Consider the following 5,891-nt stretch of genomic DNA (forward strand, 5'->3'; position numbering starts at 1 on the left):
CCATTGTGTGAATATACCACAGCTTCTCTATCCATTCTTTTGTTGACGGGCACCTGGGTTGTTTCCAACTGTTCACAATAGCAAGGAGTTGGAAACTACCCACCTACAACTTTTGACCTTTCTGAAAGAGATCACAATAGAATGTCCCTGACAGAATGGGAGAGAAAAGTCAAACAAAATTGTACAGGGGGGATGGAGGGGTGGGAAATACAATTAGTCCAAAAGACGGAGGAAGAATCCCCAAGAGATTACTGCCCTTAGTCACCCCTAATTCTTTAAGCCTTAAATTTCAGCCACACAACAGACAGGTCTGTAAGACAAATGATAACATCAATAAAGTACGTATTCATTACAATAAACAATATGAAATCAAAGAACAATATCTGCCCAGAGATAAAGCTCAGAAGACAGGAAAGCACAGACAAAAAAGGAAAAATGGAAACAGGAAACACAGGGAGGATGTGGAAAGCCAGCTGTTACATTGCAGGGACTGCAATTAAGGTCATGAAATGAAATGTGTACAGACTGGAAAAGCAATTTGCTCAGTAAACTTTCATCCAAATCACAAAAGGAAGTTTAAACAAGTATGAAAACAGAACTTGATACAGAAGGACATAGCAGTCAATTAAGAAAATTGGCCAGTAAAAATCTTAGGAACAGCAGAGAACAGTATCTGATAAAGTGCCAGAAGAGAAGTCTCAGTCAGTCAAAACACAACTGCAGAGGAGCTGCCTCCTCAAAGCAGTCAACCTTAAGGACATGGATGGTGTAAAGCTCTCGGGATCTTCAACGGCTGATGTAGCACTCCTCAAAATGAGAAGAAACAGTTCAAACACTTATTAATAATAAAAACATGTACTGTTCTATAAAAATTGTAGCTCTGGTGGCATACTAGTAAAATCACAAAGGTATGTGGTTTGAATCAACTGTCTGCTCCAAAGAAGAATGAGCAATCTCCTCAATGTGATTTACTGCCTCTGAAAACCTGGTATGGATTGGTTCCAACTCAACAGTACAAAACAACATTCAACAAAAATTAGGTGGTGTCAAAATGAAATGGCAAACACTATGGCCAATATCATATGCATTAATGAGCTGAAACAGGTAACCATTAATCATTTCAAACTGTACAGATGTATAGTCTATTATGCTGGGCATGAACCTGAAGAAGGTTACAGCATTCACTTTCAAAAGGAACATTTCAAGATGACAGGACAATATCCATACACATACAAGAATGACTAAAGAATTAATAAAGGTGTAACTATTAGATCTATAATATTATTAACGATAAAGAAAGACCTATTAAAATTAACAATTCAAATTTTCATGTTGTCAAGGACCTCTCCAAAATTCTAAAGAACAAATATGGCAGTTTAAAGACTAAAGTGCATCTACCTAATCCAGGCCAAGGTATTTTAATTGCTTCTTATGCATTTAAAAGTTAGAAAATAAATGACAATAAAGCTGAGAGAAGCAGCATCAATGCCTTTGAACTGTGACAGTGATGAAGACTACTGCTTATATATCAGGGATTGCTAAAAAAAAAACAAATCTGTCTTAGAGGAAATAAAACCGGCGTGCTTCTTACTGGCAAGAATGGTGAAACTTCATCTCACTTATTTTGGGCATATTTTGAGGAGAAGGTAGACCTGAGAAAGCTGAAGACACAAGAATGTCAACAAAAAAAGACAAAGACCATCAATGAGATAAGACTGACAAAAAGACTACTATAATGGCCTTGAACATGACAGAGATCGTGAGAATGATGCAGCATGGGACAAGGTTCAGATCTATTGTTCAGTATAAGTCACAGCCGACTTGATGGCACCTAACAACAATAACATTCAAGTTTATGCAACACCCACAAATGCCTTATGAAGAAACATGATTTTTACTAACTTCTGGTGACTAGAATGTTAAAAACAAGAAAAATCAGTAGTTAAAAGATATGATCTTGGTGACAGAAATGGTTTTGGAGAATTCATGATAGGATTTTGCAAGAAAAACAACTTATTCTACTTTTTTTTTAACAATACAAATGAATATAATATATTCTTCATGGAAAGAATATACGAGAATCAAACTGACTACATTTATGCTGAGATCACAGGGAAGGTCAGTAACAATACTCAGAAGGTGGACAGGGGACAAATGATGAACCAATAATTGCTCATACCCAAGTTCAACATGAAGCTGAAAAAAATTAAAACAAGTCTATATAAGCCAAAATTCAACCCAGAGTTCACCTCTCTAGAATAAACATGATGCATTAAACACTAATGATTGAAGATCAGAATTGTGGGATGACAGTCAAGACAGCATACAATAAACCAAAAAGTCCTTAAAAAAATAAATAAAAATGGGGGTCAGAAGACATTCTGATTATTGCTCTGAAAAGTTGAAGAGCTAAAGTAAAAGGCAGAAAATATGATAAAAAAATTGTGGAAAAAGAAAATTTAAAAGGAGTAGCTCAACAAGATAAAGCAAGATATTAGGATAAATACACCAAGGCTAGAATCAGAAAACCAAAGGCATTTCTCAAACTGAAATAACTAAAGGAAAAATTTAAATCTCAAGTTGCATTACTGAGGGAATTGAAGAGCAAAATATGGAGCAAAACAGGAAGTATCAAAAGAAGGTGATTGGAGTACAGTAGTTACTGTACCAAATAGAGTTGGTGAATGCCAATCATTTCACAAAACTGCACACATGACTAAGTGACAATGGTGCCGAAGAAGGAAGTCCAAGCTACTCTGAGGTCACTGCTGAAAAGCTAAACTCCAGGGAATTAATTAAGGGAATACCAACTGATATGTTTCAATAAACTGGTCCAACACTGGAGGAGTTGACTGGTCAATAGTCAGAAACATGAAAGCCCTGGCAGAATGAATCAACACACTGCTATCAAGGTGATTCCACTTCATAATGACCTATCACCCAGAACAGTGCTAGTATCTGTTCCTCTTCTACGGAAAGGTGATCCAAAAGGATGCAGAAATTACTGAACCATATCACTGTGTTGTTGTTAGGTATCACTGAGTCGGAACCAACCCACAACTGACCCTACAGCAGGTTTTCAGAGGCAGTTAACTGCATGGGAGGAGATTCCCCATCTGTCTCCCCACAAAGCAGCTATGGAGTCGAACTTTTGGATTACAGTGCAGCTTCTTGCCACTAGGCTATTAGCAACACACTGAAGTAAAATTCCACTGAAGACAATTCAAAAAAGTTACAGCAGTTTCATCAACAGAAAACTGGCAGAAATTCAAGCTAGATTCACAAGAGGACATGGATGAAGGATTTCACTCCATGATTCAGGAACTTGACTGAATGCAAAGTATATCAATAAAATGGTTGTTGTTATTGTTGTTGTGTACCAAAGAGTCAGAACTGACCCACAGCTGACCCTCTGGTGCGTTTTGAGAAGCAGTAATCACACAGGAAGAGATTACCCATCCTTCTCCTGTGGAGCAGCTGGTGACCTCGAGCTGCCTGCCACTGGGATTTCAGCACAGCTTCTTGCCACAACAGTAGTATTAAATGGTATGGATCATAAAAACTTAAGGATCCACAAAAAAATAGAAATTTCAGAACAAGCACTTAATTGTTCCCATGCAGAAGCTGTATATAAACCAAGATGCAGTAGGTCAAACACAATAAAGAGATACTGTGTGTTTTAAAACCAGGAATACAGAGAGGCTGTATACTCTCGCTGTATTTACTCAATGTATATGCAAACAATCTAAGATGGCATGAAGACTGCAGCAACAGGATTGAAAGAAGCCTCACCAACAACCTGGAAAAGGTAGGTGACACAACCTTGTGTGAAACTGAAGAGAATCTAAAGCACTTAGTGATGGGAATCAAATACCAGTATTCAGTATGATTACACTTCAGTATAGAGAAAGCTCTGAGAGCACAACATAAAGGAGCTCTGATGGTGCAGACAATAGGGAGTTGTACTGCCAACCTAAAGGCAGCGTCTCTCTGACAGTTCAAATCCACCAGAGGATCCACAGTATCAAGCTGAACCATCTTCTCCCATGTGATTTACAACCCTAGAAAACCCAGTGGAGAATCAACTATGAGATAGTCCCAAATTGACGATAATAAGATGAAAAGGAGGAACTTATCTTCATAACCAGGCCAGCAGACAATGGGATGACACTGCAGAAAAGACTGACTTTGTCAAGGATTTCATTTTACTTGGCTCTCTCCAGCCAATGCCCATAGAAGTAGTAGTCAAGAAAGCAAATGATTTACAAATTCAACAAATCTGCCACAAAGGACTTTTCTAAAGTGGTAAAAATGAAACAATTAGTAAATTTAAATTAAACTTCAACTCACACAACTCTGAGTTCAGAAGAACCAGATGGTGCCCAGCTACCATGCTGACCATTCAAAAATGACCCACCAGTTCTGGGTCAAGTATGGGAACATATGGAGCAAAATTAAAAAAACATAAAAAAGTCAAGATTCGTGGATCAACAGAGTCTGCTGGAATCCTCAAGACTGTGTCCCTTAACCTTCTAAAGATTAAATCCCTGTGTGTATCAAAAACTTTTCCCAACAGGGTGAAAAGATAACCTACTGACTGGGAACAAACATTTGGAACCATTATTTCAGACAAGGATCTCATAACAAAAATTTACAGATTACTCCCGGACTCTAGAAGAAAAGGACTGATAATCCAATTACAGAATGGGCAAGAGACATGAAAAGACTTTTAAAAGACGAGGCCATTCAGATGGCCAAAATCATGCTCAAAATCACTTGCAGTAAGAGAAATGAAAATCAAAATCACGATGAGATACCGTCTTACCCCAGAAGCAGTGGTCAAGTTTATCAGGGCAGCAAGTAATAAATGCTGGAGAGGATGTGGTAAGATAGGAACTCTTATACACTATTGGTGGGATTGTAAAATGGTACAACCACTCTTGAAAGCAGTTTGGCATTTCCTCAAAAAGCTGAACACAGACAATCCAAATGACCCAGCTATTCCACTGCTTGGAATATACCGAGAAAATTGAGATCTGAGGCACAGAGACTTGTACACCAATGTTCACAGCAGCATTATTCACCATCACAAGTAATGGAAACAGCCCAAATGTCCAACCACAATTGAATGGATTGAGAAATTATGGTACATTCACACAATGGAATGCTATATAGCATGCAGGACCAATGACTTTGTAAATTACTAACTTAGGAAGGACTGGAGAGCATTATGCTAAGTGACCTAACTAAATCGCATAAGGACAAATACTGTATCAGACCATTATTGTAGAATGTGTACAAGAAGCCAAGTCCAAGAGGGGGAAGCAGAAGGGCGGGGGAGGAATCTGTTATGAAAAACAATGTATACAAACTTTGTAAGTAAACAAGTTGTTGTTGTTGTGGTGGTGGTGGTGGTGGTGGTGGTGGTGTATCGCAGTTGGAACCAACTTATAGCTGACCCTCCAGAAAGTTTTCAGAGGCAGTTAACTGCATGGGAGGAGACTGCCCATCTTTCTTCCTTGGAGTGGCTGGTGGCCTCAAACTGCATGCCTTCAAGATTGCAGCATAGCTTCTTGCACTAGGCTACCAGAGCTACCTAAATAAAGCAGTATAAAATAAAAATTTTATTAAACAAAAAAGATTGTGTCCCTTAGGTTCCTTTCAAACCTGAACAGAATTCAACCCCATGGCTCATCTTTCAACAATAGACTAGCCTATAAAATAAGCACCTTCCATTATACAGAAAAAAGGAAAAACTCAGCTTTTCTCAAGCTGAGAGAATTGAAAAACAAATTCAAGCCTCACAGTGCAATATTGAGAGACGCTAAGGACAAAAACTCTTGAATGATCTAGAAAACACCAAAAGAAGGTCGACATACACAGTCACTGCA

The sequence above is a fragment of the Elephantulus edwardii genome, unplaced genomic scaffold (assembly GCF_000299155.1).
Source record: "Elephantulus edwardii isolate Elephantulus edwardi_28Jun2011 unplaced genomic scaffold, EleEdw1.0 scaffold00036, whole genome shotgun sequence".
Taxonomy (NCBI): Eukaryota; Metazoa; Chordata; class Mammalia; order Macroscelidea; family Macroscelididae; genus Elephantulus; species Elephantulus edwardii.